General features: G+C 48.9%; 1 protein-coding gene across 3 annotated transcripts in view; it reads right to left on the bottom strand.

Moving 5' to 3' along the window:
• Positions 1–25,101, bottom strand: part of FAM65A (family with sequence similarity 65 member A) — a 131,024-nt gene that overhangs the window by 88,701 nt on the left and 17,222 nt on the right. For 2 of the 3 annotated variants that reach the window (XM_019535555.1, XM_019535556.1), the window contains one exon: positions 3,416–3,470. The exons of the other annotated variant lie outside the window; for it this stretch is intronic. The gene's annotated coding sequence lies outside the window, so the exon portion shown is untranslated. The remainder of the gene's footprint in view (positions 1–3,415; positions 3,471–25,101) is intronic. 3 annotated transcript variants of the gene reach the window in all.

Here is a 25,101-nt window from a genome sequence, read left to right as displayed (position 1 = left end):
GTCGGCGGGCGCGCCCCTGGCAGAGCGGGGTCCCCCGGGCCGGGGGGGGGCAGAGGTTTCCCTGCACCGCCGCAGCCGGCCCCGTCCTCTGCCAGCCGCGCAGCTTCCCGCTGGCGCTAGCGGGGAGGAGGTGCGGGCCCGGGGCCTCTGACCGACAGGAGATGTCCCTCTGCAGAGCAGGATTGCAACTCCGGAGGACAAACAGGGGCTGCGTGAGACCATCCCCCTGCACCGCGGGCTGCGCTTCCAGGCCGAGCAGAGACGCTGGCTTGAGCGGGACGAGGAAGCACCGTGCCCTCGGGCAGCGCGCAGGGCAGAGCCGACAAAGCTGCAGGGGAGAGCCGGCGGGCAGCGCCTGGGGGTGGAGGCTAATGGCCAGCTGGGCACGTAGGAGAGAAGTCGGGCAAACAGACTGAAATCAGCGCTCCAGTGCAGTAGAGACCAATTCCCTGTGAATGCCTCCAAATGTTGCTTCTGCCATGTGCCTATTGTGGGGCCAACTGCAAGCTCTGCCAACCTGAGGTCTCCCTGCTGGGGCAGAGAGCTCTGGTTGAGGCTGTCCTAACAGCCCACCACCAGGACCCACCCTAGCCCAGAAATGGATAGATCAGAGGTTCCAGGGTCAGAGATGAAGCAGTGAGGGGGGAGGAGCAGGGATCTCCCCCTCCCTAAAATTGCACCCATCCCCTGCTCTTAGGAATGCCATCAGGTCCCTGAAAGGAGCTCCAGGCCAGCCCCTTCCTTTCCCTCTGCTGACTTGTCCACAACATGTGAGCAGGTGTTCATGTGGCAAATATCCCTACAATGGGATTAGTCGCGTATCTCTGTGCACTGCCTCTCTGCAGTGACTTCTGTTCAGGACCAGGAGATCAGTATAATAATAACAACAAACTATTTATTCTCCAGGCAACAGACGGAAGAATGCCAAGAGGCAGGGGTGATAATAAGGGAGGCCCCTGTGTAGCACCACTTACAAGTAATCAGCACATCCAGTCTGACCAGCAGCTTTTAGCTGCAAGCATTTTACATGCACATGCATAAATCACCACAGCAATGGCACCACTTGTGGGGGGAGGCACTCTGCACAACTGGCAGAAGGGAAGAATAACTTGACCCAAGAACGCTGAAGCGACTCATAGAGAATGTGCCGTGGGATTTTTAATGCCAGTGCAGGGCCCAACTCAACTTTCCCCTTCCAGGGTGCAAAATTGCCATTAATCAGCTGGGGCTGCTGGCGTCACAATCTGTCACCCATTCTTTCCTGCCTCTAAGCCAGCCAAGCTGTCTGCTGCTTTCTCTCCTGTTCACCATGCTATGTCCTGTGCAGTGGTTCATGAGATAACATAGTTCCACTCTGCAGCACTGTGCCTTGGTCAGGCAATCAAGAAGCATTTGGCAGTGCCTTGTGACCAAGTGATCAGGGCCAAAGCAGAAGCAGCGATGAAGGTGGCCAGATGGTGAGCTGGCATCTGAGCAAACAGAAAGGTAGTTTCACTTGAACTTTCCCAGATACTGAGACCCAACCACTCTCCACCCATGCTTTGGGACACAGTATGGTCAGACCAGCTCCTGGCCAAGTGGCTTCTGAAGTAAATAGGACTCTCCTGGTTTTTCTTCATGTACTAGAGACTTTATTTCCCCAGCACTCCTATCTAAATAACTTGTTACAGTCCCATTTTAATAACTGGACCACAAATGGGACCCCTGTCCTCTGGTCACTATCAGTCAGCTCTTCAGCTCTCTTACCATGACATACTTGCCATGCATCTGTGCATTAAAAAGACCCTGTGCATAAACTCGGAGGGGTCCTTGGAAGGAAATCCTCAGGGGTGGCCCCCCAAAACCTCATAGGAACTGAGTTTTACAGGGTGCAAAAGCCAAGCACTATTCCACACAGCATCTTCCCTGTACTTCCAGCCAGCCAAAAACAAGCACACTGTGATTTACAGTCTTGTGGAACCCACACCTGGCTATTAGCAATTGTGAAACTGAAAGCAGCTAGTCAGTTTTGGGGGACCATCCAATCACACAGTTTGCAAATGCCACAAATTTGAGTTTAGTTTTTCAAATTTGGGACAAAAGTCCCACTTCAAGAAGTCCATGGGGACACAGCCAGAAATGTGGATATGCCACAGAAAATCCAGGACAGTTGGTCACTTTGCCTTGTAAGGCAGACGGGTGCTGGCCCCATGTTACAGGTGCACTAAGCCCAGAGGTGACATGCCTTAAATCATACAACCCATCAATGGCAGAACCAGGCATCAAGCCCAGCTGCTGTGACCAGTCTCAGTGTACAATCCTTCCAGTGTGCAGCTGGTCCAACAGGGTGTGCACCACTTACACGCCTCCAGCACAAGTATTAATTCCACCTCCTCCCTGCCCACCTCTTATTATCTCATCAGGAGCTACAGCTCTCAGGAGCTGGCTTTTTGTGTTTACATGTATAATGATAATGCCCTCCTGCTGGGGAGCTGCAATGGGATGAATCATGCTTCTATTTGTTATTGCCGAATTTCTGATCTACAGCCAGTGTCTGATCCACAGGCGGTGTGATTGTAAGGCCACGTAGGACAGGTGGAGGTCTGTGGCCCAGATCAGCCGGTAAGGGGCAATTTTTACCATTACAGATACACCTCAGCAGCCTAATCTCCATTTTTAATCTCAGAAATCTTTGCAAAGGCAAAAAGGACTCAGAGCTATTTTCCATTTCCCAGCCAGGAAGCTTTCTCTGCATCAAATCCATTTTTTCTTACCAGAGGGAAACATAATGCCTGATAATTCAGGGCATGTGGGATTTTTTTTCTGCCCCTGAATATAATATTTGGCTCAGATCGAGTATAGTTTCTCTTTGATCAAAGGTATCAGGCCCTGTGCCAGCACCTTCAGCCTATGGATCTGTTCACCTAAAGACTGTAGATCACTGCTACAAAATCCCTACAGCTCTCCAACTGACAGTAAATTCAAAGCTTGCAAGGATGGAAGAGCTATAGACACATGGAACAAGTCAAACAGGTCTCCTGGATTTGATTGTCGGAGACGAAAGGCCAAGCCAGCAGAGAACATTCCTGCATAACCACATGTAAAGGAGCAATAGCCAAGAAGCTGTATGGGTGCCCAGAACTGCCTCCTGCTGGTGCAGAAAGCTGGTGAAAGGCTTTCGCCCCTGTGAATTAATGAAACTAGTAATATCAGCAAGTGGGATACTGGCAGCAGAGATCCTGCCAGCTTGTCAGGCCAGTTGGGAAGAACATAACCTTGGTCCCTATGCTGAGCTGGAAAGACTCCTAAATGTAATCTTTAGGAAAACTGAAGCAAAAGCTTTAATGGGGGACTTACCATTAAGTGAGGGTGAAAAACAAGACCACTCAGACTGCCCTTAGAATTTAAAAGAGAAAGGATCAGTGTTTTATATTACCTTGAAATGTTCTCCTGCTGGGTTCTGTAGAAGTCACTGTCCCAGGCTTGATCTCCTGGGGGAATAAAAGAAAAGACAATGACTCTACAGAAATTCAGGAAATGTGGGAAGGTTATTCTACCCCCTCCCCTCTGATCCTAGCTTTTGTTTGTTTGTTTCTGCTGCAGGAGTCTTGAGCTCCAGTCCTGGAGAGACTGGAACTGTCACTAGCTGGAACAAATTCTTGAGCCAAGAATGTTCTTTGATTTTAAGCTTTCTCAAAAGGGAAATGCAAAACACAAAGAACCAATCCTGGAGCACCCAAAGGAGTCCATAAGACTGGTGCCTGGGAGCAAGGCTGCTCAGCACCAGCATAATAGCTAGCGGACAAATAGCAGCTCTTGAGAATGCTTTGTGTCCTGGGATGGTATGCAGTTCTGACTGAGCTGGCTCAGCTTTAAAGGGTAACTTTATACTGCAATAATAAACAGGGGTGGCCAAGCTCCTCCCTAGTGTCACTCCACTGACTCAGATGGGGTGACACCAGAGACAAATTTGGCCCTAGGAGCTTGAGAGCATCTGGACCCAGATTCTGTTCTCAGGAAGAGTGATGTAAATTTGGAGTAACTCCATGGCAGTCAGTGGCTTTCCTCTGGGGTGAGCTCTGGTAGATGGTCCTCTTTCTTAGTACTGATTGTCTTGTTCATTGCTATATGTGTTTGAGGGACATCATCAATTTCACTTCCTTTCCTAGTTGTTAGAAATGCTGCAATGTAGAAAATGATGACTTTGGCCTTCGCAGGCAGCTTATGCTGATCTCCCTATTGTGGTTCAGTGCTTTGGGGATCGGGAATTAAAATTGCTAAGAGTAAAAGTATAGAACATGGCCTTATTGCTATGACATAGACGGAACTGCTGCCTGAGGATTCAGAGCAGAGATGCTGCTCTACAGGATGGCATGTACCTGGTTTCAAACAACTAGACCTCAGGAGAAGCTTAAGTCTTCCCTGAATAAAGCAGTCTCTCCTTTAATGGCAAGTAGGTCAATATTATTTAGCCCTGCACAGCTCAGCTGGCCTGTCAAGAAACTGTCACTCCTCTTGGTAACTGTGATGTTTTTCAAATTGACTGACTGGCATCGAAAGGCACCTACCCCTGACCTCTCTCTCTCTCTCTCTCTCTCTCTCTCATGTGCATGGCCTCTGTATCCCAGGCAGCACAGGGCCCAAGGGCCCAGATAAAGACCTGAGTCTGGGTGGTGGCAGTGGTTACTCCAGGTTTTCGGGTGTGCTCCAGGAAGGGGGTCGGCTGGACATAGGCACCCCAGGGAAGGCACTCAGATCTTGCTTTTTGGTCAGGTGCAGTAAGTCAGGTGGCTCAGTGTAGGAGTACCCCCCGCTGGCCTGTCACAAAGGGTCTTAGAGAATGAGAGAAGGGGCTCTGGGCATGGAGAAGCCCTTCTGCCAACAGCAAAGGAAGGCTGCCTTGGAGTTTCAGAATCCATCTCAGAGCTCTTTTGCATCTGGATACAGTTTGGCCCCCTGCACCCCATCCACCTGGGCAAATTGTTCAGCTGTGGTTCTAGCAGGAGCAGGAGTAACTGAGGGTTGTTTCTAAGGAGGGATACAACCTGGAGCTGTATCTATCTTGGCAGGTGCTGCAATCTCACTGGAGATCTGAAAGAAGTGAGTGAGGAGCCTTGGGAGAAAGGAACTGCTGGGAAGGATTCCATGGACAGACACCCACTAGGAAGGAACTGGTGAGTGATGGGAGAGGAGATCTGCCCCAGCCAGTTTGTCTCCATAGACCCTCTCAGCTTCACTGCCAGCACACCAGGCAAACTGCATCAGCTGGGCAAGCCTCTTCACTGACAAAAGAAAAAATACTGTTGGCCCAGAGAGTGGGGGATGCCCCACAGGGTCCCAGGCACAACAGAGCAGGGCTGTCTGAAGAAGCTGAATCCTCCTCGTAGACCCCAGCTGGGTCACACTCCTGCCCACCTCCCTCTTCCTATTGGTGTAACCTGTATAACCACCCAAGTCAGGACTTGTTAGGCAATTTAGCCTCCTCCCCAGATCAAAGTCTCAAGGACAGGGTGGGAGCAGGGGGAAGGGTTCTCAGCACAGAGAAAACTCTAGACACCAGGAGCAGCAGCTGCTTGGCATGAGGCTGCCCATAATCTAGGAAGATTGTGGACAGCTGCACAATTGTAACCCAAGGCTGAATCCTCCTCACATCCCTCTCCCAACTCCTGATGGGACCAGCAATTTGGCAGCTGCTCCACACAAGTGGAAAATCCAGAGTGAGGAGAGTGAAATACAGCAGATGGAGTCGACCCAGGGAATGGTGTCTGGGCTTTTGACGCTAGGCTACTCATTCAAGTGGGGTCCAGGGCAGGAGTGCCAGGGAGCAGTCTTCCGATTTCTGATCCATGGCCTACATGCTCAGTGCCACTGCCAGTGTCCTCCCAGTGGTGAGCCTCCCCACATTATTTGCTTACACATAGGCTTGTTGCCAGTCCTAGCAGAAAGGTTGAGAACCTCTCTGAGAGCCACTCTAATTAAAGTGTCTCCAGCATCACATGAATTTAGCGTCCCACACTTCAAAATGGTGGTGGAGGCGTTTTAACTAAAGCCCACTTGACAAGCTTTGAAATGTGGGGACACTGAATACATGTGATGCAGAGGCTGCGGGAGCACGCTAATTAGCACACTCAAATCTGCTCTGACACGTGCTAATTACCATGCATTGGAGCACAGGTCCATCATGTCTATAGGTGCCCATGGTGACTCCACACTCATCCCCAGTGAAGACCCACTGGAGCGGGATGGTGGGCCGTTAGTGGGGAAGCAGCACAGCCACTGGCCATGTGGCTTCTGTTCAGAAAAACTGTCAGTCTCCATGCTGTCAAGCCATGCCTGCCTCTTGGGCTTTGCCTTTGGATATGATTGACAACTAACTTTCCTTTGATCAGCCTGGAAGCACTTTGGTTGCAAAGCAGTGAAGGTCAGAGTGGACTGTGAATGTCTAACTCTCCTTTGAAATGAATTGCTTTCAGGTCCAGGCTGAGGCCACATTGGTAGTGAAGGGTCTAGGTCTGAGGTCACCAATGTTTTTGGCCAGAATGTTAAAAACACAAGCAACCTCGACTTGTAAGAGGTTAAATAAAGTTCCAGGGGCAGATGGTGGGAGAGCCACGAGGGGCCTGCTCCTTGTTGTGGCAGCACAGCCCAGCCCCTTCCCTGCAGTCCACCCCAAGGCACATGTGCTCCTGCCACCAGCAACATGCTTGGCCAGAGCTCCGTGGACCCCGGTGCAGCTGTTTGCAGTCTCCTGGCTACTTGCCACAGCTGACCCCGGCTCTGGGCAGGCCCCTGCTGCCTGCCACAGAGCCTGAGCTACTCGCAGCAGGCAGCAAGAAGGCCACAAGCAGCTGCATCAGGGTCCGTGGGGCCCCCGCCCACCTCATTGTTGGTAGTGGGTGCACTCATGCCTTGGGGCAGATGGTGGGGAAGGGGCTGGGGCTGTGTTGCCACAACAAGGATCGAGCCCCTTATGGCTCCCCTGCCATCCACTCCAAGGCATGTGTGCCAAGCAAAATGCCTTCATGTGCCACACTGTGGCATGCAAGCCACAGCTTGCCTACTAGGGGTGTGCAAAGCAGGCCCTATTCCATTTGGATTTGGATTTGGCCTGAATTGGGGACAGTGATTCAATTCATTCATTCAGATCGCTATCCCTGATTTAATTTGGCTGAATCCAAATCTGAAGATTCGATGCTGATTTGGAGAATCAGCAATTCAGACACAGACACAGCTTTAAATGTTTTTTCTACATACCTCAAGGTACTACAGGGTGCGGCTTGTGAACACTGCAATGCTGGGATGGATGGATTGTCCCACAGGAGTACGGGGGGCCCCCCATGTGCTCAGCAGCAAACCTGGAAGTGGACTGGAACTACTTCCAGGTCTGCCAGGGAGTGCACAGGCCCTCCCCCCCCCCACTACCCCGTGTGCCCCCATCTTGGCAGTTGGCCATGGGGAGACCCTGGGTGCCCCCCCAGACCCAGGAAGCACCAGTTGCCGAGCCAGGGGGGCACAGAGGGGCCCACCAGCATGCTCCCCAGTGGACACAGAAGTGGACTGGAAGTGCTTCTGGTCCACTTCTGGGTTTGCTGCCAAGGGCGCTGGGGAGCCCCCCATGCTCCTGTGAGATACTCCATGTGCCCCAGCATCGTAGCATTGATGAGCCACCTGCTACCTAGAGGTATGTAGAAAAAACATTTAAAGCTGTGGCTATGTCCGAATCGCTGAATCTTTCCAAATCTCTCTGAATCGATTCAGAGGGTCGTGATTCGATTCGGAGAGATTAAAGGGTCCTCTGATTTGATTCAGATTAGGAGACTCGGCCACCGAATCGGGCTCAATCTCCGCCGAATCGAATCAGGGACCAAAGCTTTGCACAGCCCTATTGCCTACCCCAGGTCTAGTTGTTCACTGGGTCTCCTCAGTACCTCCTCAGCCCTCTGAGTATGCCTCTAGTCTGTATTGTAAGAGGAGGAGGGGTCTCTATCCACATGTATTTGCCTTGCTTCTCTGGGGCTCTGCACTGCGACCTGGGCCTGCAAGCTTCCTGACACCTTCAACACATCATCTGAGTAGACTGTAGCTGGCCTATCTCCAAGCCATGCCTAGTGACCACATTTGTGCTCATCCTTGTGTCATCTCCTTGTACTCGTGTCCTGGCCTGATACCATACGTTCTATCCCCCAACCAGGGGGTGGCACTCCAGTAAACCAGCCTTCTCGCTGTTCCTAGGACCTATGGGGTTATTATTAGATAGTGACTTGTGCATAAAGTAATGAAAAGGAGCCCCGGCTAGGGTAGTCCAGGAACACTTCTGATGCTCTTCTGCGGCAAGAGGGAGAGCTTTCATGTCAACCTGGAGCCACTCCTACAGAACCTCAGCCAGGGTTTTCATCAGCCTCCTCCTGGTCCTGGCCACAATGGCCATCCCCCAGCACAGGATGAGGAAGGCTGGGGGGTCAGGTTCCCTGTAACAAGGCAAGGCCTCTTCTATTCCTGTTATTACATTCCCAGGCAGAGTTTCTCTGTTCCAGGGGTTAGCTGACATTAGGAGCAATGGGCCAAAATAATGCTGTTTGCTCTGTGATGGGCCAGCACTTCTGACCTAGTCACCACCACTGCTTCTTCTAGCCATTGCAATATGTACAAATAATCCCCATCACCACAGAAGCCCCTCACTACGAATATTCAGGACAGATAAAATCGCCCTGGTCATAGATTGCAGATCCCTGTTCTAGTCAATGTCCTGGTGCTCTTTGGCCTCCTCAGCAGAGTAATGGGCGTTGTTTGGGCATCTTCATCCAGCCCTGTCATCTGAACCTGTGGGTTTCACTGCTGCTCCTGCTTTATCACTGTTTGTCCCATGAAATCAGCTGTCTCCCTCAGCTTCAAGGCCCCTTCCTCAAATGAACGAGACAGGCCTTTTGCCCTAGATGGGCTTAGTCTGTCCTCAGAATCTGGTGGGCTGGCTGCTTTCAGCAACACTGAATTCACCTTTGAAGTAAAAAATGAAAAATCTTCATCGAGAGAGGTGAGGAGGCATCCATGTTTCAGCACCTCCCCAGCGATCAGGTCTGTAGTCACCCAGCTGGCGGAGGAAAGGAATCTCTGTTTCTATGGACAGGACTGTGCTACACTTTGAACTCTCTCAGCAAGGAAGACTGTTGGAGACATACTTCACACAAGTCTCCAGCCATCCTTTGGCACCCAGTGTTTCACTTGCTGGAGCCAATATTTCAAATGACATTTCTACAGTAAATCATAGAATCATAAAATCATAGAAAAATGAGGTTGGAAGGGACTTCAGGGGGTCATCTAGTCCAACCCCTGCTCAAAGCAGGACCATCCCCAACTGGATCATTCCAGCCAGGGTTTTGTCTCAAAGAAATCATGTGCACCAGCCCCCAAACCATTTTTATTGCTCACTGCTGGACTCTCCAATATGTCCACATCCTTTCTGTAATGGGTGACCCAAAACTGGACACAGGACTCCAGATGTGGCCTCACCAGTGCCAAACTGAGAGGAAGAATCACTTCCCTTGATCTGCTGGCAACGCAGATGTCCTTTAGAAAAAATGTGGTGATTAAACCTTTGGGAAGTTTTGGAATGGGTTCGACATCTATATTTTTAGGTTGACCTTTGTCCATTTCACTTTAAAGAAAAAAATCTACCTTGGCTCCAGATGCCACATAACACTTCTGAGGCCAATATTCTTTTGTTTGTTGGTTGGAGAGGACAGGCCAAAATCAGACTCAGGCTGGAAACAAAGTATGGAGGAACTGTCAGCACACCACAACTTTTCACACAGCTGTCCCAAATGGGCCTTCCTGCTGTGTAGGGTGTTTAATCCCTTTTGCCCATTTGTAACTTGGCTGGCACTTACTTTTCCTTGCTCTCCACCAGTCTGTATCTTCGGAGCTGGCTTGTCTTTGTATGGTGAGAGACTGAGCTGCAGTCACATGGGCTAGGATGCTTTTGTCAAGAATTCTACATAAAAACTGGATTCATTTGTAAAGCTCTTTGGGAAAACACGGTTATGAAAGATGCTATTATAAAAACAGACTCTGATCCCAGGAACCTTTACTAAACAGAAGACATCTGGTCTGCATCTTATTGGAAGCTGACTGAGTTTTCTTGAAATCCAAGTTAAGACCGGTGAGTCCCGTGACTTCAGTGTGCTTTTATCAGCGCTGAAATGGAATGGACGAGTCTAGTGGCTGCATTACTGGGGAACAAGAGATTAAGACCAACGTTTTCTCAGATTAGGTGCCTAAGTGTAGGCACCTCAGTCTGTATCTAAGCACCTGGATAAGCACCTCCTTTTCAAATGGGCATTCACAGCCCTAGCCATGCCAATGCTTGCTGCAGGGGCTCTGCACTTATAAAGAATTTCAGGGCACATCATTTTTCAGGACACTCATTTATTCTAATGTATAGTCCTCAAAAGAGCACTCATTTGCCCACTGATTTAAACATGGCCTCAATGCCTTGCCAAAACTCAGTAAGTAGCCCTCTGCCCAAAATAATTGCCCGCCCCTGCTGTAGCATCAGCCCAACACGCTGGGTCCCACAGTGCAGAGGGTGGAGGACACTGATCTCAGAGATACCCCACCATGCTCTGGCTCCATTTTGCACAGCAAGTGATGGGAGCAGCCAACCCACAAGCATGCCAGCAATTACTCTGCCAGCCCACTGCTGCAGGATTGCCTGTCTGACAGGCAAAGCCAGGGAAGGACTGTGGAGATGGCTTTAGAAGACAACAGGGCTCCTGCTCATAGCTAACTCCCAGGCTGGTTGGGCTGTCTGAGGAAAGGGCCTTCATGTAATTCCCAAGCAGCCATGGGGAGACTGGTGTTGCTAGCCCATTCTGGGAACTCTCTCCCTCAGGTTAGTCCTGTCTTAAGAGGGCACTGCAGGCACCACTATGGAGCCCTGAGTGGCAAGCACACTCCTCCTACAAACAGGGGGGATGGTCTGGGCAGGCTATAGGTTTCTATAGCCTCCTTCTATAGCCTCTTCTCCTCTGGCCTGGCAGGCATCTTACCAGGAGCAGGTGCCAGGAATGCCAGCCAGCAACTGTTGGGATATGGGCAATCTTAGGCAAGCTGGGCTGGGCGATCTGCTGCTTGCCTGAAAAGATCCACAGAGGAAGGAAAGGCACTGAATCCAATCCCCAGCTACAGAGACCTCCTCCCTCCACACATATGTATATGCCTTATCCACAAGGGCCTCACAGGACATTACATCCCCCTCTATTTTCCCCACACATCTTTCCACCAGGCAGGAAGGTGGAAAAACCAGTCTTTTGGCTGTGGAAAAGCTCTTAGGTGCTCAACAGCTGGAGCTAAATGTGCCGTGGTCTAAGGCAGAGTTGCTACCGACTGGAAGCCACTACAAGAATGTCAGTAGACTTCAGACTCAACAGTCACATTCAGGTGGATAGAGCATGTTACCGCTCTCAGAGCTATGATGTCTACATACTTAGGCAGACCCCATGCAGTTGGCTACCCTGGTTTGTGCTTTCAGTATTATCCTCATAAGAATGAGGGTTAGAAACAGAAAAAAAGCCCCAGATCCCAGTACAAATGTCTAGGGCTGTGAAACAGCCAGGGTACTGGCTGTGGAGCTAGGAAGGTGAAGGAGCATAGACAAGGCCAGGTACAAAAAGGACCAGGTAAAAGGCTGGAAAAATATCTCAGAAACAGAATGGTGAGAAACTGAGAAGGGCTGGGTGAGGGTACAGCAGGGGGCTTTGCCCTGAGAGCTAGGTTTTCAAAAGTGCTGACTCCCCATGTGCACTCAACAGAGTACACCGTACAGCAGGGGTGGGCAAAATGCGGCCCACGGGCCAGATGCGGCCTGCCAGGCCATTCTATCCACCCCATGGGGCCCCTAAAAAATTTAGAAAATTAATAGTTATGTGCCCCTGGCTGCCTGTCATGTGGCCCTCAATGGCTTGCCAAAACTCAGTAAGTGGCCTTCCACCCGAAATAATTCCCTACAGGAAGTCAGGTCCATAATGGGTATATGCTGCAAGAGCAGCAAGGGCCCTGAGGGGTTGTACTAGGGCAGAAGCTGACTTTTTGGAGGGGGTGGCTGCTTTAATAGACAGAGTTTAGCTCTGGGCAGAAGCTGCTTCCAACCCAGCCTGTGCTACTGCTATTGCTACTGCTCTACAGTCACTGCTCCCTGTTGTAATGTGGCTACTACCATGGCTTTTCCCCACTGCTCAGCTGCTGCATGAGCAAAGCCATCCCTGCAAAAGTCCCCTGTGGAAGCCACCTACCACCAACCCTCCTGAAATCCCCCCACCGCCAAAACACTGCGGAAGGGGCCCAGCTCTGTGGGTTGGATAAAATGGCTGGTGGGTCACAGGTGTGGAGGTGCCTGCATTGTGAGGGTTGTACTAAGGGTTGGTGTATGTGGAGAGATGTTGTACTGGGAGTGTGTGTAGGTAGTATGGATTGCAGGCTGAGTGCTAGCTCCCCCTGCTGGTGGCATTGGCTCTTCCTGAGAAGGTGGCTTGCCAGGTGTTTTCTCTCTGAAATGCTGTGAGCATGGGTGAACCTAGGTTTTTGAAAATGGGAGTGCAGACAATGTGGTCCACCACCACATAGAACACAACACATTTTTCTCCAGTTAAAAATAAACTAGAAGCTTTACTAATATTCCAGGCTACATTATACAGCTTAAGATTGAAGAAAAAACAAATATAACTTTATTGGAATGTGCATTAATTTGTTACATTATGTATTAAAAGAACACAACTAAACAAAAAATAATTGAAAAATGATGCCTCGTTAGTCCTGCAGTCACTAGGATTAGAACTCCATCTTTTTCAGATTCATAAAACAAAATCTAGCCTCCCTGAGCATCTTGACAGTGCATCCAGTACTTCACTGAAAGCCACGACAGTGCAAAGGAAGGTCCCCAAGGCAAAAGGATGGGGAAGTGCCAGGTCCTGTTACTATACCCAAGTCTGCAGAAGTGCTATGGTGTGCTCGTGATGGAGCCGACAGCCACTACTGGAGTGCTGTCCAGGTGATACTGAAAAGAGCAGAAATTCCCCCATGAACAAGACAGAGCATTACTGGGCTCAGCCCTGTAGTGTACATGCAGTGAGGCATTGTACTATGTGAACTTTAATTCTCTTCCCTGTCCGTGTAGAGCTGTGAGGCCCATGCCCTCTGCCTGGCTGAGGGGGCATGCACCTTGTACCTGATTCTGGCTGCTGGACAAAGACTTCATCAGCCTGGTGCTGGGGAAGGCCAGACAAACTCTGACACTGCTTACCAGGAAGAACTTGCAAACAAATGCCCATGAGCTGCTTAGAGTATTGCTACTGAGTCTCTGAGTGACACTCAGACACTCCTCGGCTTGTGGACCATCTTTGTGGCTTTTGTCAAGAGCTGGAGGGATGTCTTTATGGTGATGGGTGATTTAGCATGGTCCTGGGAAGGGCTTCCCCACTGAGCCCTTGGCTGTGCTCAGAGTCCTTTATACCTCAACCCAGCCTCTTGAGCAGGGTCAACAATCTATGGCCCATAGGCTGGATCTGGCCCATGGAGCCATTTGATCTGGCCTATAAAGCAGGAGCTTGGGCAGCATTTGGCAGTAGGGGCTTTGGTAGTCTGGCACAGTGTCATACCATAGCTGGGCACTTTATCCATGCTGTTTCATTTGGGTCCTAATGGCAACCCACATGTGACCTGGGCTGGGTCATTCCCACCCTGCTACTGGAAAACATTACCAACCCCTATCCTAGAGGCACAGACAAGTTCTTGGGAAAACCTCAGTGCAAATGCACAGAGCTGTGCTGTGGGCAGAGCTGGTCTGCTCTGCTCCCACTTCATGTGGAGTCAGAGCTATGGCTTAGGACTCAGCAGGAACATTTCATGTGTGCTTTAATGTGCATTAACCTATTTTAATGTGCATTAAAGCATCACAAAAAAACTATGCTCGTGCCTGTAGACATGCTGCAGGCCTGTTCCGATGTGCTGTGTATCACTGTGTGCATACATGCTGTATGCTATGGTAAACTGCAGCATCTGTCTTCATATGTATTTATGAGTACAGTGTGTGTGCATGAGTGTAGTCTTTCCTGCTGAAGTGTGTTATTACATGTTGTGGTGGGCTGCAGGGAGGTGCACTGTGTGTGGCTGCAGTCCTTTCTGCTGACATGTATGTCCATGTATGTTGTGGTGTGTTGCAGGCTGGATGGGGAAGGAAATTGGACAAGGTGCACTCTGCAAAGCCCCATGGTGGGAGCTGGGACAGGCTATGATAAATGCTGCAGGGACATAGGAAGCCCAGTCCCAGCACTTGTGCTTTGTTCCAGGTGATGTAACCCCTTCAGGGCCCAGCTGGAGAGAGCCCAGCTGGGATGAGCTCACTGCCTGCGGAATGTGTTATAGCTGCTGCCTCCAGGAGACAAAACCCAACAGCTTCAAGCCTCAGCACAGTTTGGCAGGGGGCTTGGAAAGGAAAACAGATGAAATTTTGTCAGCTGGGCCAGGATCTGGAGAGAGGAGTGGTCTCCTTGGGGGCGGGGGCGCAGAACAGCTCCGGGACAGGCATAGGAGCTCTCACCTTGTGGCCATGGGAATTCACATTACCTCAGCTTTCTGACCTGTAAACTACTAGAGATGCTATTTATTTTCCTGACTCTGGGAAGGGGGGAGGGGTAGGGGTCAGGAGGACAATCATGGACTGCTCTGCAGAAACAGCAAGGATCAACTCTGGGAAGAAATGTGATACAAGATCCATCCTCTTACTTATAAATGTACAGATCTTGGCAGGTGTCTAAAAATAATCATCCCCTTCCTAAAAGCCAATCAGCACTACCCAAGAGTCAGCCCCCCCACGCCCATCCCAGTGGATGGAAGACAGAGGTACACACAGCAGCATCCAGGGCCCACAAAGAGAGCTTGGCTTTGCTTGTGATGGCATCAGTATAGTTCTCAAGGGCCCAGTTCACACAAAGTGAGTGTGGATGGCTACTGTGGCTCAAGGGTGTTCAGAAGCAGATCGAGGATTTTTCAAAGGGGGTGTGGGAGCAATGACCAGTGCTGCAGGAATAGCTACACCCCCCTACTTCCGGCCTTCTCTTCCACCACCACCATGGCGAGCAGACTGTGCCACAGTCGGTGACTTAAAGCCCCAAAAGCAGGTAAGAATTCCACTCCCTTCCCTTCCCTGCTCAAAGGCACTTCCCTTCCCTTCCTCTACCCTCCCTCTTTCTCTTCCCCCATCTGCCTTTGTCCTTATCCCTGCTGTCAAGTGTCCCAAAGCCACTTGAGCCAGGCTGCATGGGAGCTGGGCTCAGCCCAGAACAGCAGCAGCAGCAGTGGGTGGGTGGGTGGGTTCTTCCTTCCTGTGTTTGCTCCTGGGCAGCAGAGAAAACCTGGAGGGACTGTGCAGGGAAGGGGAACCTGCCCACCTGCTACTACTTCTACAGCTGCTATCCCAGGCTGAGCCCAGCCTTTGTGCAGCCCAGCTGGAGAAGGACAGAAACTCTCTTTGCCCCCAGGACAGTGGGGACCATGGCAGTGGTAGGCAAGGGAGGGAGAAATGGGAGGGGAGGGAAGGGGATATGCCTCTGAACATGGAGGGGAAGGGGTTACGGGGAGGGACCTTAATAAATACCTTATTCAGGGACTTTAAGAAGTCCCCGTTTGCTGCTTCTACCATATGGTCAAGAAGTGTGTGTATGGGGGAGGGGAGATGCAGCCACACCACTGAATCCCTTTTGGATCCACTCCAGCAGTGTTTTACACCCTGTCAATGCCTACACAAAGCAATAGTGGATTGAGCCCTTTGATGACTCCAAGATTTCCGTGGAAGGCTTCCCACTGCACACCATCCAGTCATCATCGCCACTGAGTGCACTAGATGAGACAAGGAAATCTGTATGCAGGGTCAGTTGCTGCCCTTGGCCTCCTTCCAGAGCATGCTGGTAGTGTGTGCTCTGTGCCACCAGTCAGCAGGGGAGACTATTCTGACTCCATTCCAGTCCCAGCTGGGGACCCTGGCCAGTCAGCTCAACCTACAGCTGCTCAGGCTTTCAGCTCTGCAGTCCTCAGGATGTGAGTCAAGATAGCATCTGTCACAGGAGAGTTATAATACCACCCCACTGGTTGGGTTATCCAAGCTGGTTTGAACTTAGACTTCGGGTTGCAAAGCCTGTCTGTATCCTGCCCAAGCTAAAAGACACTTCTCTATCCACAGGGCTATACTAGGATCAAACACCATCTACAGCACAGCCACAGCTACAGGGTATAAGCTCCCAGTCTACAGGCAGCTCTAAGCCCGGTCTGAGCCATCATACTCAAGGGGGAGCAGCCATGCTTGGGAGAGAGTCACCACACTTTGGGGTGGGCTGCCATGCTCCACAGGGAGCAACCACATGCCAGGCTGGGCCATTTTACATGGGGTAAGCTGCTAGGCCTGGGGAGAGTTCCTGTACTCAGATGTAAGTGCCATGTTGAGGAGTAAGCTGCCAGGCTTGGAGGTGCACTGTGCTCTGAACTGGATGCACATGGACATTCAGTCATCTATTGATGTTAACCATCATGGTCGCCAACTGGTGCTTTTTAGAGTTAGAGAATGGGGCAGGGTACACTGGGCACACACACCTGAAAAGAGCTTATTTTGGATGCATGCATGTGTGTACACACACAGAGCAAGCAACTATGTGGAACAAGATACCATTCTTAAATCAGCTGTTGTGCAGATGAATGCAGCCCTCTCACAACATTGTCTCAGCAAGCCAGCACGGAGGGTATATTGGGTGAAAGGCTTGGCTCTGCACAGCCCCTGTTTGCTCCCATCCTCCCCCACAGCACCATGTGGCACCCAAGTGTGCTCACAGAAGTTGCCAGCCCAGGGCAAAGCCTGTTGGAGTCCTGGTGCTTCCTCCTTTCTCCGTCTTCTCATTCCAGACCTGCCTGGAACAGTACTTGGGCAATTTCTCTCTTCTTCCAGACAGCCCTGGTGCAAAAGATAGCCTGGAGTCCTGCCCTTCTTTACCAGCAGTCCCTGAGCCCTGATTCTCCTAAGAGCCTGCAGTTTCTGTGATCTTTGATGTCTCTGCAACATGTGCTGGCCCCTGTGCAATCTATCCACATGCTAACCCTGGCCCTCTTAACCCTCAAACTCTCAGATCCTTGGGAGGGACAACCCTGCTGCATCCTTGGAGTAGCACGGAAAACAGCATGACACACAGGAGTGTATAGGATGGGCTCCTTCTCCAGTATTTCACCATGTCTTGCACAGAAGCACCAGAAAGAACACCATAATGGCCCAGGACTCCCCAGAGCTGCCCTGGCACTCACAGGTCCAGTCACTGTTTGTTCTGGGAACAAAGGACTGGAAGAAGCCTCCTAGGTCCCAGTCTGTGCAAGGGTCTATTTCTCGCGATGGAGGGGAATTTGTTGGTGTTGCTGCCCAGCTCTGTTCTGACTTTCATAGATACCCGTAAGTTCCCTCTTCTTCAGATCTCCTCACAGTCTGCAAGCAAATCCTGGCCTCAGTGAAGCCAGTGGCTAAACCCACACTGATTTCCAAAGGGCAAAGTGCCACCCTGATGGAACCCAGCGGCAGTCAGGCAGATCTCACAGCAAGTAAGGGAAAATTGCAGACTCATCAGAAGCTAGATGCTGCCATAGCAAGCCTGCAGGATGTTCAGCAGCACTGCCATGGGTCCCCCGTCCCTCTAGCTAGCTGCCTTCATGCCACAGGCAAGGAATCTGAAGGGCAGCAGAAGCACAGCCTCAGAGACAGTATCAGTGCTCTGCCTTGGCCAGGAATCAGCAGAAATCTCTGCTGGGGGGGGCGGCAGGTGGGGGCAAAGTCAAGGTAAGGAGGCAAGAGCCCCAAGAGTTCTCCCTCTGGTGGGTTCACTTCTCCTTAGAAGAAACGAAAAAAGCAGAAGAGGCTGGTGCATGCCAAGGATGGCCTGATCCAGTGAGGCCTTTGTCCAGGGCGATTAGCAGGAGCTAAGAGCAGTAATGCCTTTCTTCACCATTTGGCAGGCGAAACAGCCTCATTGCAGGCAGGCAGTGCCCTCTAGGCCAACTGCTTCTCCCATTTGTTCCAAGTGAATTTGCAAACAGAGGTTAGCTTATTGCAGCTTGACCTCAGCACAGAGGCCACTAATGAATGCTGCCCTCCTGGGGCAGGCACCAGGGTATCCCAGCCAGGGTGTGTCCCAAGTTGTGACTCCGGCACAGATGCTACTAGTGAACATTGCATCTTCCAAAGACATGCGTCTCCCCCTGCCTTTGACCCCTTTGGGAAAAGGCAGTTTCTCACCAAACAACCACGCATGAAGGATGCTGGCAGTGGCAGAAGTACTCTGAAGCAGATGTCAGATCTGGAGTAGATGCCATGCTTGTGCTAGGTGTTATTATAACAGAAGAGGTGGGTACAGACAGACTAGAACTATGAAAACTGCCCCCTCGCTGCGCAAAGTGAAGCAGCGAAGAGTCCCGCCTGGGCATCCCCACTCAGCTAGAGCCTAAGTGAAGCAGCTGGAAGGACTTTCAGAAACAAAAGTTTCAAGCAAACATTGCAGCTTAAAAAAGCAGCTTTGAGTAAATAAGAAATCAGCTTAAAGTCTACCAGCATCCAGGTACAGGAAGGCACAACTAAGGGCTCCCTGATACCCTTAACTCTGCCCAACTCACTAACTCAGAGAGTATCCTTTCCTAATTCAAGCTGGGGTGTGAACAAAGGTTTGTTGCAGGCATGGGGATGTCCCCTGCTATGGTTGGGAACTGTCTGCCATTTGGGAAAGGCACTTCATGGGCTCAAAGGCTGCTTGCAGATGTTACAAAAAACAAAAACAAAAACATGCTTTACTTCAACCCAGCTTGGCAGTATCTGTAAAGATTGGGCACTTCAGTCGGGCTTTTGGGCACTTTTACCTAGTATCTGATTCAATCAACTATTAGATAAAAGTGCCAAAAAGCCCCACTAAAGAGCCCAATACTTACAGACTTTGGATGAACCAGGTTGAAATAATGTGCTTCCTGTTCTGGGCATGCATGGGGCTCAGTGCAGGAACATATCGAATTTAAAGTAAAGCACCATTTTGGGTTTTTTTTTATGTCTGCAAGCAGCCATAATGCATTAGGTCTATACAGACACGAGGCAAATTGGACACTGATCTAACGATCGTACAAGATCAACACATTTCAATACCAAAGTCAACTGGATGGAGAGTACAGACTGCAGGAGATCTTCTTTGGGATCACATGTGAGCAAGGTTTTGTGGATGATCATTCTGGAAAGGATTCAAAGAAAAACAGAGCGAGACATGAACAGGGAGAAGTTTCATAGATTCGTAGACATTAGGGCTGGAAGGTACCTCGGAAGATCATTGAGTCCAGCCCCCTGCCCCAGGGGCAGGAAGTCAGATGGGGTCAAAGAATCCCAGCAAGATAAGCATCCAGATGTTTCTTAAAAAAGTCCAGAATAGACAGGGGCACAAGAGATCAAATGATATACCTTGCATCGGGATGAGCAAGGCCTGTACTTTTGGGCAACCATTATCGCTCTGCCTTGCAAACTTTGCTGAGTGAGGCATCTGATTTGGCCAGTTATGACTGACAGTGCTCAAGATGGGATTCCCACTTCACTCAGTTCAGCTGCTTCATAAGCACTATAGCAATTAGTAGCTGGCTGTAACAGTGAGAGGAGTAATGTCAGAGCATTTTGCAGTGAGAAAATGTGTAAGACAAGGGGGCATACTGTCATCTTATCAATTCAACATTCTACCAGAGATGGCAATGAGGAAAGTAGTGGGAGGTTTTAAAGAAGGCAGCAGGCTAATAAATAATTGGAGGTATGCAGATGATGCAGTCTTGATTGCCATATCATCAACTGAGGAACTACAGGATTAGCTAATAGGTTGCATGCAGTAGGAAAAGAATATGGACTGTCAATTAATATCTTGAAGTCAAAATATTTTCTATAAAAGGGACATGACCTGTAGATTCTGGTGGGTTGAAGGGTTGTGCATCTTGTCTGAAACCCTAATCGGAATCATTCATGTGATGGGATATTTGAAGAAGATGAGGCACAGCAAGAGCAACCACAGCATAGTTATCAGGATCTAAGAAAAGCCTGAAAACAACAAATCAGACATCTGAAGACAATTGCCTGGACAATAGCTGTCTATGGCTACAGAGGCTGGACCTTGAAAAAGGGAGAGAGAGTCAGGACTAGATGCCAGAGAGACACTAGTCTTAGCAAGGGGCAGAGACCAACTCACTTGGCACCGACACTGTTCAAACACAATGACACTTCTGTCACGCAACCCTTCAGTACTGAGACACTTGGCTCTAGCACTGTGCTCTTTGTATGTGACTGCCGGGGGGGAGCACACATGTGGGGAGGTGTGTGTGCAAGTGTGTATGTGCATGTGTGTGTGCATGTGTGTGTGAGTGCAAGGGTGGATCCAGGTGGGGAGGAAGGCAGGTGCAGGTGTGCAGTCACACCCCACTTTGATTTCTGCTGCACACAGGGTGTGTTTACATGTGCCCTCTGACTGTGTGCATAGTCCCAGTGATGGGCAAGTCATTTCCAACCCTACTGTGCAATAGCAACAAGCAGGGGACAACATAGCATCTTGCGTAGACATGCCTGCAAAGTTTAAAACAAAATGCCAGGCAGTGGCAGCAACATTTCTAGTCAGGCAACAGTGAGAGAGTCAATTGACTTCATGGCTTATTATAATCTATCTGATGCCTTTTAAAAACTCCACCCCACAGGTTTTAACAATTGTCTGTCCTTTTTAATTGTCTTGATGTTCCAGTATCAAGCTATCCTTTCTTCAGCAATTTTGCTGTCTGTTAACTGTTCCTGGTAATGTAGCTCCTATTTAACAGCAATGCAGACTGTTTTTAAACTCTAGCTAAAAACATTAACTCAGGTGAACATTAACTCAGCTGTGGAAATAGCTTTCATTGTGAAGCATTGGATGCACTATCAAGATGCTCAAGAAGGCTCGATTATGCTTTATAAATCTGAAAGACATGTTTATTCTAATGACCACAGAACTAAAGAAACAACATCTCTTGATTATTTTGCCTAGTTTATTGTGTTTACACCCCCCAATATATAATATATATACATATTAATATAATACTGCAAATTAATGCACAATTCAGTAAAATAAATTTGTTTTTTGCTTCATCTTAAATTAAATAACAGAGCCCTCGTTTTCCAGTATATTACTAAACCTTGGTCTCAAACCAAACAACAACTGCACACCAGAGTGAACGCACACCGGAAATCTATTAAAGACAAGAATACCCAATTATCAGTGGGGGCACATTTCTCACAAGAAAACCACTCTCTCTCCAATCTCTCAGTTCTAATCGTCAAAGGGAATTTACAAAACACTTTTCACAAACAAGCCTATGAACTTCATGTCATCAACCTCCTGGATACAAAAAATCATGGGCTAAATATAGACATTGGATTTATGACACATTATAACCTGCCTAACATCTGACTCCCCAGGTACCTCTCCTCTATTTACCTGCTACATTCATCCCCCTTTCGCCCCCAGCCTGTCTCTTACCCACTGACTCCTCAATTTACATCTTCACTGACTGCCTGTCTTGCATGCATACCAACCTCTGGCTTCTTTACTATTCATTCCATCCAGAAAGAGCACACACCAACTACAGATGCTTCCTCAGCCTGATGAAAGGTTTTTAAACCTAAAAGCTTGCTAAGAAAAAAAATTCCAACTATTTAGTTGGTCTAATAAAAGATATCAGAATTACCCAAAGAACTTTGTCTGCCTATGTCCTTAGACTAACACGGCTACACCCCTGCAGTATGTACACATCTTTCATGTGTTTGCACATGAGGATGCACATAAAACCATAGAGAAATTAGGGTTGGAAGGGACCTCAAGAGGTCACCTAATTCAACCCCTTGCTCAAAGCAGGACCATCCTCAACAAGATCATCCCAGCCAAAGCTTTGTCTAGCTGAGTCTTAAAAACCTCCAAGATTGGAGATTCTACACCCTCTCTGAATAACCTGTTCCAGTGTTTTACTACCCTCCTAGTGAGAACATTTTTTCCTACTATCTAATCTAAACTTCCCTTGCTGCAACTTCAAACCATTGCTCCTTGTTCTGTCATCTGTCACCACTGAGAACAGTTTAGTTTCATCCTCTTTGGAACCCCGCTTCAGGTAGTTGAAGACCGCTATTAAATTGCCCCTCAGTCTTCTCTTCTCCAAACTAAATAAGCCCAGTTCCTTCACCTTCTCCTTAAGTCATGTGCTCCAGCCCCCCCAAAACATTTTGTTGCCCTCTGCTGAACTCTCTCCAATTTGTCCACATCCTTTCTGTAATGGGGGACCAAAACTGGACACAGTATTCCATATGTGGCCTCACCAGTGCTAAATAGAGGGGAAGAATCACTTCTTTTGATATGCTGGCAATGCTCTTACCAATGCAGCTCAGAATGCCGTTAGACTTCTTGGCAACAGTGGCACACTATTTACTCATATTGAGATGATTGTTTACTGTAACCCGAAGGTCCTTTTCTGCAAAGCTTCTGCCCAGCCAGTCAGCCCCCAGCCTGTACTAGTGCATGGGATTGTTCCATCCTAAGTGCAGGACTTTGCACTTCTTATTGAACCTTATAAGATTTCTTTTGGTCCTAAACCCCCATTTGTCTAGGTCTCTCTGAATCCTAGCTCTACCCTCCAGCGTATCTGCTGCTCCCCCCAGCTGGGTGTCATCTGCAAACATGTTATGTACTGGGGCTTGTTTTGGTCAATACCTTCATCAATGACCTGCAAGATGGCATACACAGCAAGCACTTCACTTGATAACGGCTGCCAGCTAGACATCAAGTCACTGACCTTCTGAACCAAATGATCCAGCCAGTTTTCTATGCACCTTACAGTCTATTCATCCAATATGTGCTTCCTTAGCTTGTCTGCGAGAATGTTATCAGAGACTGTATCAAAAGCCTTGCTAAAGTCACAGGGGTATAGGTTGTAGCCGTGTTGGACTAAGGACATTAGCAAGACAAGGTTCTTTGGGTAAATCTTTTATTAGACCAACCCAAATAGTTGGAAAAATTCTTCTTAGCAAGCTTTTGGGTTTAAATAAACATGAAAGTTTGCTAAGAAGAATTTTTCCAACTATTTGAGTTGGTCTAATAAAAAATTTACCCAAAGAACCTTGTCTTGCTAAAGTCAAGCCTTGTGACGTCCATTGGTCTCCCTGCATCCACAGAGCCAGTCATCTCATTGTAGAAGGCAATCAGGTTGGTCAGGCATTACTTGCCCTTGGTGAATCCGTGCTGACTGTTCCTAATCACCTGCTTCTCCTCCGAGTGCTTAGAAATGGATTCCTTGAAGACCTGCTCCATGATTTTTCCAGGGACTGAGGTAAGGCTGACCAGTCTGTAGTTCCCTGGATCCTCCTTTTTTCCCTTTCTTAAGTATGGGCACTATATTTTCCCTTTTCCAATCATCTAGGACGTCTCCCAGTCCCCACGAGTTTTCAAAGATGATGGCCAGTGTCTCTGCAATCACATTGGCCAACTCCCTCAGCACCCTTGGGTGTATCCCATCTGTCCCTATGGACTTGTATATGTCCAGCTTTTCTAAATAGTCCCTTACCTGTTCTTTCACCACTGTTGGCTGCTCACCTCTTCCCTAAACTGTGCTGCCAGGTGCAGTAGTCTGGGAGCTAGTCTTGTTTGTGAAGACTGAGGTGAAAAGGGCACTGAGCACTTCAGCCTTTTCTGCATCCTCTGTCACAAAGTTGCCTCCCCCGTTCAGTAAAGGACCCACACTTTCCCCTATCCTCCTCTTGTTACTTACTTGTGGAAACCCTTCTTGTTACTCTTCACATCCCTTACTGCCTGCAACTCCAATTGCATGTTGGTTTTCCAGACTTCATCTCTGCCTGCCCAAGCAATACTCTTATACTCCTTCCTAGTTGCTTGCCCAAATTTCCACTTCTTATAAGCTCCTTTTTGTGATTTAGCTTACTTAAGAGTTCCCTACTAAGCCAAGCTGGTCTGCTGCCCTACTTGCTAGTCTTCCTGCACATCAGGATGACTTATTCCTGCACTCTCAGTAAGGTTTCTTTAAAATATAGTCAGCTCTCCTGGACTCCTCTCCCCCTCAGACTGGTCTCCCATCCTGCCCATCAGTTCCCTGAGTGAGTCAGAGTCTGCTTTTCTGAAATCCAAGGTCCTTACTCTGCTGCTCTCCTTCCTTCCGTTCCTCAGGATCCTGAACTCAATCATCTCAAGGTCACTGCTGCTCAAGTTGCCATCTAGTACTATACATGTTTGAGTATGCATTGTTGCTCTGAGAGTATCAGGCCTGTCTGTTAGGGCCCTTTTACATGATGTATATTGTTTATCTACATGTTATGAAACAGCACAAAAATTGCCATTTTGCTAGGTTAGTCGCATGTGAAAATACACGTGGACTTTTTTTTTATCGTGCTAGGTTTCCATTTATTGTAGCAAGTTAGACCACCTTGGACATGTTATAGTTTTACTGTGGCCAGTTTTTCCACGTATAATTTTATTGTGGTACTTCCATTACGTGTATTCTCACACACTGCTAAAGTAACCATTTTCCCAGTTCTGACACTATTTGTCCACCCGATGCCACTTGGATTCACTGTGAAATCTGTGTAATTTTCAGTTCAGTTGGTAGCATTCTGGTGTAATGAGTACCTTTCCACAGCAGGTGGAAAGGATCAAAACTGTTCAGCCTATGGATCAGGCAGATCATCTCCTCAATGCATGAATCAGGTTAATTCAAATTATTTTTTTGTACTGAAACCATTTTCTCTGGTGCAGAGACCAAGTGAAATGTGCCTTGTTACTCCCAAAGACCTTCATTACAGGCAGGCATTTTGAAATTGGGGGAGTTTCATAGTTTCTAGGGTCGGAAGGGACCTGAGTAGATCATCTAGTCCGACCCCCTGCCATGGCAGGAAATATACTGGGGTCAAACGACCCCAGCAAGATGTTCATCCAACCTCCTCTTAAAACCCCCCAGGGTAGGAGCCTGCACCACCTCTCTTGGAAGTTGGTTCCAGATCCTAGCCGCCCTGAC

Source organism: Crocodylus porosus, unplaced genomic scaffold, assembly GCF_001723895.1.
Source record: "Crocodylus porosus isolate Cpor-Errol unplaced genomic scaffold, CroPor_comp1, whole genome shotgun sequence".
Lineage (NCBI taxonomy): Eukaryota > Metazoa > Chordata > Crocodylia > Crocodylidae > Crocodylus > Crocodylus porosus.
Note: the sequence above shows the minus strand (reverse complement) of the source record. Positions and strands in the feature narration are given on the sequence as shown.